Raw genomic sequence first — 9,754 nt, 5'->3', positions numbered from 1 at the left:
GAGGAAAAGAAGAAAAGGCGATCTCCTGTGTCTGGGACTGGGCATTTCCCCTTTGGCAGCTCCTCATGGGCTGGCCAAGGTGAGCTGAGCCCCGCATGTGGGCACCATGCCGACATGGTGCTAGATGCTTTGTGCGCAGCCCCCGCATGGCTGGCGGCTTTCTTGCACAGACCGGGTTGTCAGGGGGTGATGAGGAGTACCCAGAAGTGCTTTCATTTACCAATTCATCAAGCTTTGTTGCGCTGATGCGTTTTAGCAATAGCAATTGTGTGTCATGAAATAATTTGGGGTTCTTTGCCAGAAGTGTTGCATAGTACTGACTGTAGAAACATTCATCTGTTGGGATTCCCCAAGGTAAAAATGCTCGTGATAAAACCCCATTAATTACTACTTGCTGAACTCACCAAGTTAGCCAATTTTTAATCTGTTTAGTGTGTTTTGTATCAGTGTAGCTGTAACTTTTAAAATCAAAACATTGCGTGATACTATGTCAAAGGCTTTACTAAAGCCAAGTCCATCATTGTGATTATCAGTCCAACTTGGAATCTCCCCAAATAATTAAATCAGGTTTATTTGATAAAACCTATTTTCCATAAAATCATGTTGACAGTCATTAATTCTATTCCTATCCCTTAATGCTTTATTAATTGGTTCTTGTATTAGCTTTTCCATTATTTTCACTGTATTTAAGTAAGTATAAATTATCAATCCAGGGTAACCAGTCACCCCGTATTGTATTTTTGAATGTGACATTGCTATCAAGAGCATCCTGTTACCTGGAACTCTCTTCTTATTTACAACTAATGCTAGTATTTGTGGGACAGGAGAGGTTGGATGTGGTGCTTAGGGACATGGTTTAGTAGATGATATTGGTGGTAGGGTGATGGTTGGACCAGAAGGTCTTGGAGGTCTTTTCCAACCTTAATGACTGTGATTCTGAAGCATTTCTTGAAGTAGAGTATCCAGATTGGTCAATACCACTTGTTCAACAAATTTGGTAGTGATCAGTAAGTTCAAATGACCTCTTCGTCTTCCTTGCCATCAACAGTCTTCAGTTCAAAGGTTGGGCTCACAACAAAATGAACGCCTTCCTTTGTTGTTTATGCTAGTTTCGTAGCCCATTTATTCTCCCTCTGTTCACATCTCCATGCCTTGTAACCATGGTCTTTTCACCCTTCCCCTCCTTTTTCATTCCACTTTTCCCTATAAGATTGTCTTCTTCAGTTTTGATGCATTTTCTTCAGACCTTCTTTGTCTCAGTCCTCTTCATCAGCCCCTTGCCAGGGCAGGGCCTCCCTGTAGTCCCTCATTTCCCTCTTTTACAGCCTGGAGAATTTGGAGGGGCAGCCAAGAAGCCCAGCTGTGTACATTTACGGGACTGCATTGAGTTCTTCAGGCTTCTCTCTCCAGAAGAGGTCTTGTCCTTGCAGTCAGATGCGATACTCAGCTACAGAGCTGCTTTAAAGCCCTGTGCTTTTCTCTTACATTTTGACCCGAGGTCTTTCAGACCTGTGCTGTGATGGACATGGCTGTTTTCCTTGTGCCCGACTTCCTCCGCACACTTTGTTCAGCAATAACTGTCTTGATTTATTTCTAAGCCTAGACATAAACATCTCTGAAACCTGTTCAGGTCCTCTCCCTTCTGCCAAAATCACCGGCTTTTTCTGTTACGGACATTATTTTTGTCTTGGAGATAAAAGTGAAGGGGCAATAGTTCTTCTCTACTACAGCACACGACCTCTTGGTAAAATTCTGTGATTCCAGGAGTGAGAACTATATCATCCTCACACTTCAAATTACAAATCAACCCGAAGCTTACTTCAGTCATCCTCTAAAATCTTTCCTCAGAGCCATCTCTTTACACTGCAGTATATAAACTGTTATTGAATAGAATTGCCTTTTTTCCATCATTATGAACAGTTTGTCATCTCTGCTTTATCATCACCAGCCGTAGCATGTTATAATAGGCTGATATTATTGTTAGGTTTTCCTTTATCCCTAACATACCTTAAAAACTCTCTTTATTTTCTTTGGCTCTGCTGAAGATGGATTTTTCCCTGATGTTTTTTTGGCTGTATTAAAATGTATTCTGTTTAAATTGGCCTATAGGAAGTTAATTTTCAATATGGATTCCTCCTTTCATAAAACAGTTATCATAATAATAATAAAAATACGGGGAAATCCCACTTATGTATTTTTCTTTCCCTTGTCACTGCAGAAGTGTTCTCTGTATAATATTATTCAGTGCTTTTATCTAGACTAATTTTAAATGTCATAAGCACTGGAGTTTCAACCAGTTCTCCTCAGAGATATGTCCCGAGTCCAATAGATACTCCTTTTTGATTCAGTCTTTTTCCTAATGACGACCTTATATTTTTACTCCAGTGAAGTTTCACCACATGTACACTGTTGTAATTGAGGGCAAAATTTGGCCCTTTGACATCAATGGAATTATAGTAGAAACGAATCTGTCCCACTGAGATCATAAAACCTTTCCTTGTAAATCAATCCTTCCAGTCCCTCTGTCATCACCGAAGATGTTCTTTGAATTCCCTCCAAGTTGTCAATATGTTGTTGATGCTGAGATACTCAGAACTGACTGAATGTTTGTCTCATTGAGTCCAGAGGGAGAAAAAAATGACCTCTCTTGACAAGAATTTATATATATACTAAATAACCCTGTTCTCCTGTTATTGCTGCCGTATTAACCTGATGGGCTAATATGTGATTTATTCTTATCCTTCGGTCTTTCTGAATAATTCACTTCCCAAATAGGGAGCTAAGGAATGGACTTTAGGTGGGTTTTGTTCATTCATTTTGTTGGGCACCTGAGCTGCTTACTGCCTGTTTATTCCAGGTTAACCAGCTGCTTACTATTTTCGCATGAGGGCAGCTGGCTGATTTTTCACCTTAGACAAATTGCTTTCCCTTTTTGGTTTAACCTCTAAAACGAAGCTAACAATGTGGCGAGCCAGCATTTTCCAGTTACGGCTACAAGTCTTATAATCTGTTTGCATTTTTAAAGGACGCTGTGGCCTTCCCCGGAGAAGCGTTACACCGCTAGGTTCTTCCAGGGCTCTTGGGGGCAAATCCGAAGTATTATGTAAATATAGAAGTATATGTAAATGTATGACAACATTTCCACTGATCCAGCCTTTCGGTGCCTTTGGCACAACGCGCCTGTCCTCATGGCTCGTCTTTTCACACTTGCTGAGAATCTGTCTGGCACCAGAACTCCTGAGCTGCAGGCCTAGTTTGAAGGGAGAGATTGTTTTGTCCCTTTTTCTTTTAATGTTTTACCATTCCCATGTGTTGTTTTTTTTTTTCATGTCTTCTGTCCTACTGAGAGCCTCGCTTGGCCGAGTCCAGGCCCAGACTGTTCCTCCTTGGCTGGCTGAGTCAGACAGCTTCACTTCTGCTGCTCGGGGTCTTTTTGGAGCGCCAGAAAGCACTGAGGTGAGCAGGGCAGGCGGGCTGGGAAGGGGGAAAGCATCTCAGCAGAGGGAGCAGCGAAAGAGAGGAAATTCTGGGACTTCTCTGCGGAGGAGCGGCGATGAAGGTTACGACTGAGCCAGCTGGCCCCCGCGGCTGGCACCGCTGATGGACAGAACCTTTATCAAGTGTCAGCAAAGGCATGTGACATTTATCACTGCGGAGAGCCGGGTGCTGCCGCGCTGACAGTCTGTTCAATACACGCCATCTCCGCCGTACGGAGATCCCTGAATGGCATCGTTGCTCGCTGAGGCCAGGACAGCTCCTCTCCAGCCTCATCTCCGCGCCTCCCTCCAGCTTCCTTTTGTTTCTTTTTGCGTTCCCTCCATAAGTTTTCTTGCTTTCCCTCCATAAGTTTTCTTCCCTTTTTTAATCTCCATATTTTTGGGTTGTCTATGATTCTGTTCCTTTTCCTGTATTTCCTCCTGCTTTCCATCACGTACCCCTTTTCCTCTGCCATTTGCCCCACGACCTCTCTGCCTGCAGCCTGAGCCCTGCTCCTTTGGGCACACATGGCATCACTGCAGAAATTCAACTTCCAGACTTGGGTTATAACAGATTTCAGATCGCTTTGGGTCACAGGAAGGTAAACAGTGGTAAATTCATGAAATTCAGGCTAAAAAACTGGAATTCCTTCGTCAATGGAGCTAAACCCTTTCCAGGTATATTAGGGCTGTGAGCTGAGCTTATGGGCGCACCGCTTGCCGCACAGAGCTGCTCAACGGGAGGAAAAGAGATGTGAGGCACTGCAATTAAGTAATTATGCAAATCCAAACAAGGATTTTGTTTTAAAGTATTTTCCAGCACGAACATGATGTGATTGCAGGAGACATGTGAGCCACTCTCTGAGCCAAGAACAGGGCCGGCTGGCCCTGCAGAACGCACACCTGGGAATAACCGAGCCAGTCACTGGATGTCACCATTGAGCTGCAGAAATGTGCCTGGAAGTTCATTATTCATCTGCTTTTAAAAGAACTGGTTTTTAAGGAAAGCATGTGTCACTGGAAAGCCTTGGGCGAGTGGGCACCTTGTGATGGGCTGGACCTCGCTGGGACACTGGGTTGGTGGCCTGCCCCTGTGTGGATGAAGGCAGTGTGCTCATCTCACAGGGAACACAGTGACCGCTTTAAGTAGGGGAATGATTTGGTGGTGCTTCCATGAACACCCTGAGAAGGCAGAGCCCCAGTGCCTGGCAAGCATCAGGAACGGTTTCCTTTCTCTGCAGCATGTGCGCAGCGCTTGGGGTGGTGTGGGGAGGCAGGTGCTCTGCTGTGAAACACCGATGTGAGCCGCGGTAACATTCCATGAGCTCCCTTGGGCTTAGCAGAAGAGCTGAGATCAGTAGTGCCCCATCAGACCTTCTGTAAGCACCAGCACAAAAGGGACTTGGTGACCTCCTACTTGACCAGAGTCATATGAGAATGAGAGCCCCGAACAGGAGAAAAACAGAATAATTTTCATTTATCTGGAAATGTTCAGTTGTTTCTAGTCTCTTAGGCTGTTATAGAGGAAATTATCTCTGATGATCCAATTAGCGGAAGGGAGTAGAGATCTACGTGGGACTGAGAATGTCCTGATAGCATAGATTAAAAGAAAATTGTGTGTGTCTATTAAAAAAGGAAAAGCCAACAGCCAAAGAGAATATTCTCATATTCTCGTATTCTCTCTCAAGAAATGAGAGGGATACTTTCCAAGGGCTGACGAGGTGATTTGATCAGTCTTAAACAACAAAAATAAAAGGAGACAAGATCGCTTAAGATTCTTGAACCTGGTAGGCAAGTATTTGGTAAAACCAATATGTATTATTATTTGTAACTCAGCTTTATGTAAAACCTGACTTGCTTCACCCAAGTCTGGACACACTTAGGTCTCAAGAGGCTGCCGAAGAACAGGGATGCCCACGTAACCTTCTCAGACACCCTTCTGAACTTTAAAGAGAAGGCAGCAGAAATCAGAGAGTTCTGGAAGTGAAATTATCGTGGATTTGTGTAAGCTAGAATATGTTATTTTTGTGGAGTAGTGGTTGTCCTGTGTGAACACGAGGCTGTGCCATTTGGAGAAAATCTATTTCGGTAGCAGAGAAGCCAGTGTAGCAGGAGGGGCTGTGCAGAGCAGGCAGGGTGCGTTACGGCAGTAGCAAAGGGGTGGATGAAAAGAAGGGACAGGGAGCACTAATTTAGCACAAAATCAAGATGTTGAGAACCAGATTAATTGAGGTACCGAGAGACTTGAAGGAATAGAAAATCTTTAATTGCCTATACGCCGATGTGAAGATTCTGGGTAGTGAAGGAGGAATAGGAATTGCTCGCATACGAGCATAAATTCGACCTACTTTGGTGTTACTGAAACCTGATGGGAAGATTTGCATGACTGGAATGTTAAAAGCACTGGTTACAATCTATTTAGGAAGCAAAACTGGGCAAAAATGAGCAGGAGTGCTATATTCTTATGTCAAAAACGGCATTACATGTTTCTGAATCTGACAGCTTGGAAGTAAAAGATCTGAACGAACGTTCTCGTAAATAAAGACCAAATCAGGTCCTGGCTGCTATCCATTGCAGGCCAGAGAATTACTTGATTTCTCGTCTGGCTCTTTAAACACCTTTCTGCTATAGGTAGGAAGGAAAAGACTTTAATCTGAATGACATACAAAGGAGATCTCATGCTGTCAAAAGTAAAACATCCTTGATTTATTTTTTTTTAAGTTGAAGATGACAATTTCCGAACTTTAAAAGTGTTTTATCCAACAGAAGGGAAGATGGTGCTAGACCTCGTATTCTTGACAGATAAAGAGGATTCAGTCTCAAAATTAAAAGTCAAATAATTGTTTAGATGCAAGTGACACAGACTTGATTACACTTGCTACATGCAAATGGAATAACATCCAAGCCACACAGATACGCGGGTACACAGGGCTGGTTTCATGGAGATGAAAGCTGTTATGAACTCAATCATTTTGGTAAATGGATTTAAAGGAAATAAAGTAAATAACTAGGAACTCTATGAGAACATGGTATGTGCCCCAATAATACTATTAGCACTAGGAAGGGAAAAAAAGATTATTTTTTTAAGGACATTTTAAAAGAAAGCCCGGCCTGATGTTTAAAGGATAACTGGTAGCCAGCTACACCAAACATGATGTAGCAAACATGCAGTTAGTGTGAGTGCTAAATGTGCGGCTGTCTTGCAGCCACCGTTGCAGTGCTGCACTGCTTGTGACGCTTTGGTTTGGATGTCTTCAGACCAGTGAACAAACCGTGTGTGCGGATGAGCCCTCAGTCGTTCAGCTGCTCACTGACATTGAAGTTCAGCTTCGCATGCTGTACCAGCCCAAGAGCAGTGCACCATCTGGTTCCCACATCCACTCTGCTGAGGGGACACCAGCAGTTCCTCGGCTTAGGAGTGAACCTCTGAATGAACGGGAGGTGAAAGGGTGAGCAAACACAGCCATTGCCTAAATCCCGGAGGGAGATCCTGGGAGGTGGAGACAGGCCTGGGTCTGAAACCTTCGTCTGGGGTCATGAATGACATTTCTGGAGCTTCTGATTTCCTCCGTCCTGGAGCCTTCCTGAAACCATTTCACTGGAGACTTAAGAGCCTAAATACATTTAATGTCTGGGCCCAAAGCTCTGTGTTTTGGCCACTTCTTTCTCCTAGGACTGGGAAGTGTTTCATGGAGACTTTATAGTGGAGACTTTATAGTGGAGACTAGAAGCATCATACAATGTACCATTTTCTTCCTGTGCATTAAAACATGCTAGGCTTTAATTAGGATAGCAGCTATATTGGAAATGTTAGCTACAATTTGTGGTAGGGAAAATTGGAGGGGTACTTTTGTCCCTTACAATTCCTGTCTTTTTTTTTTGAATGGGTTGATCTGAAATACAGTTCTCAGAGTACTTGTGTAACTAACATGTCTTTAAAAAGAATCTGCCATCCATCTTCTCTATGCCAGGTTGATGGATTGTGAGCCTCTGAGTAATATCTCTTGACTGAATGAGCCATCTTAGCACCTCCATGGAGAAAAGAGACGTCACTGGGTGAAACACGATGGATTGATACGGGATTTTTTTGCTAGTAACAGAAGAGAGTTGTTTTTCACAATTTTCAGATCGGGTATAACTGCAGAATTTGGATGACATTCAGTGAAGAGACGGACAATTTCAAAAAGATTTCTGATGATATTCCCTGACAAAATATGTCTCCTTACATTTCCATGAGAGCCTTGTTATGAGGAAGACAGGACTATTAGTCTTCGTCACGTGTTGCCTTTTTGTTCAGACCTGTCCTGTATGAAGCTCCGGGTGGGGAAGGGCACCACCAGGTACTGATGAAGCTCACGAAATGAAAACCCCTTTCCCAAGCACTGCTTAAATGTTCTGCCTGAGCTGTGCAAGCAGAGTTTTCACAGCGGTAACTTGGCCCGAGCCCAACTTTGGCTGTGGATTATTCAGCTCTGCTGCTCCTGTCTGCGGGCCCATGCTCCAGCAGGCACAAGGGCTATTTAAAATAAGGACACAGATGCCTAAACCCTCTTTCAAACTCCAAGATGCAGAACTGTGAGTCTGTGTTTGCAAAAATGGCTTCTTTGTAGGACGGGGAGGGGGAGATTTACAACCCTGATCTGTAGATAGCTTATCTTTGAGCTACTCCTTGAGAGGTCCAAAGGGAGGCTTGTGCAGGGGGGCTTCATGTCTCCTCTTGGAGCTGCCTCCTGGGGAGGCTCTTTCCTCACTGACCCTACCGCCTATACAGGCTGAACACCCCCCAGCCACTCCAGGTTAGAGAGCTAAGGTTCAGCACTCCTGCCCATGTCTTAAATCTTCACCTATAGCCTGATAAAGGACCCTAAGGACATGTCATTGTCCAAGTACCACTCACCACGTGGGCAGACATGCATCACACCACAGCTAGCGCGCTGCCAGCACATCGGTGGCATGCTCCGATCCCATGTCACCACACAGCTGCCTGCAGCCCCCAGCACTGCTTCGCCCAGGACCCTTTCCAGAGCAGCATCTGGCCCTCGAATCAGAGCCTGAGGTTGGCCCCCAGTCCATGTGGAAAATCAGTTTGGTTTCTGGCAGCCCGAGAGTTAAACTCTTTCCACTTTTTTCCATGTTGGAAAAGAGAGATGCAAAATAAAATGGAAATTAAAAGAAAAAAAATAAGAAAAAAACTAAGCAGAGCTAGAGAGAGGAGAAAAAAAATCGAGCTTAAAACAAAACTCTGGAAACAGAGAAATAAATATGGTTTAATAACTGGGACACAATCTACAGTCTGTGGAATTAAAGCCCTGTTTTCTACTGGCCAGCTGCCAAAGTGAGGCACAAACAAATCCAGAGAAAAGCAGGTTAATGAGACACTTACACAAAAAAATAATAGTAGAAAAAGTGAAAGCAGCAAACTCACAGAGCTGCTACTGATGAGATAAATAAGATTTGAACTGACATTATCTGATCAGCTTGTTGTGCATATTTTTTTGCTGCAGCCAGCTTTTCAGTCTCCTAGGCACAGGTTTCAGCCTCATCCTCTCAGCAGCCATCACTGCATCCATCGTATCCATCCCTTAACTTGTCCATCCCTGATCACAGTGGGATTTGACTGCATCCTGAGCCTGTTGCTAGGACAGAGGCAGATGCATTGAGCAGGCATTTGGTGCACACTGCATCCGTCAGGAGGCTGAAGAGCCACAAGAATTCCTGACATGATGGACCAGGTGTCAAAAGCAATAAATAAAAATGATGGTGCGAATCCCTTATGAGGAATTCAGCTTTCCAGAACTACTGGCCTGTACTTGTCTTTGCAGAGGATATTTTTAACTTACTTTGATTTTTTTTTTCCTTCTCCTTCCAATGCCCCAGCCTGGGAGTTCTCCTGCAATTATTTCTCCCCCTGGTGCACGCCTTCGTGAACTTTCAAGACTAAAGGGATGGCATAAGGGACCAAACCACAAGGTCTGCAGTTCCTACCAGCTTCTCTGAAACTGCAGATTTGAATCCCAGCAGACCTGACTCAGGAGTTAAATTAAGCTCTCTGGGGTTACAGCTAGGCTGCTGCAAACATCCTTCTTTTTTGGAGTTATTGAGCTCTGAAGGGTGGAAAAGGAAACAAAAATCCAAACAAAATCCAAAATCCAATCTGAAGTTCCTCCGCCTCATGCACACACAAGAAAGGAGTATGTCGGGGTGCTTTAGTAATGAGGTAAAGCTGATTAGAAGGAAATGGAGGGGCTCCTATAAAAGTCTTTAGCAATATGTTTTCT

The 9,754-nt window shown here is 43.9% G+C and overlaps 1 long non-coding RNA gene across 7 annotated transcripts in view; it reads left to right on the top strand.

Moving 5' to 3' along the window:
• The first annotated feature begins 2,646 nt into the window (after window positions 1-2,646).
• LOC106037071 (uncharacterized) overlaps window positions 2,647-9,754 on the top strand; it is a 146,914-nt gene continuing 139,806 nt past the window's right edge. For 2 of the 7 annotated variants that reach the window (XR_007159323.2, XR_007159315.2), the window contains exon 1: window positions 2,647-3,456. This is a non-coding gene — a long non-coding RNA (uncharacterized lncRNA). The remainder of the gene's footprint in view (window positions 3,457-9,754) is intronic. The other 5 variants (XR_007159316.2, XR_001207812.3, XR_007159320.2 and 2 more) reach the window with 4 other exon arrangements.

The sequence above is a fragment of the Anser cygnoides genome, chromosome 20 (assembly GCF_040182565.1).
Source record: "Anser cygnoides isolate HZ-2024a breed goose chromosome 20, Taihu_goose_T2T_genome, whole genome shotgun sequence".
Classification (NCBI taxonomy): domain Eukaryota; kingdom Metazoa; phylum Chordata; class Aves; order Anseriformes; family Anatidae; genus Anser; species Anser cygnoides.
The sequence above is the reverse complement of the archived record's forward strand: the minus strand, read 5'-3'. Positions and strand labels throughout refer to the sequence as shown.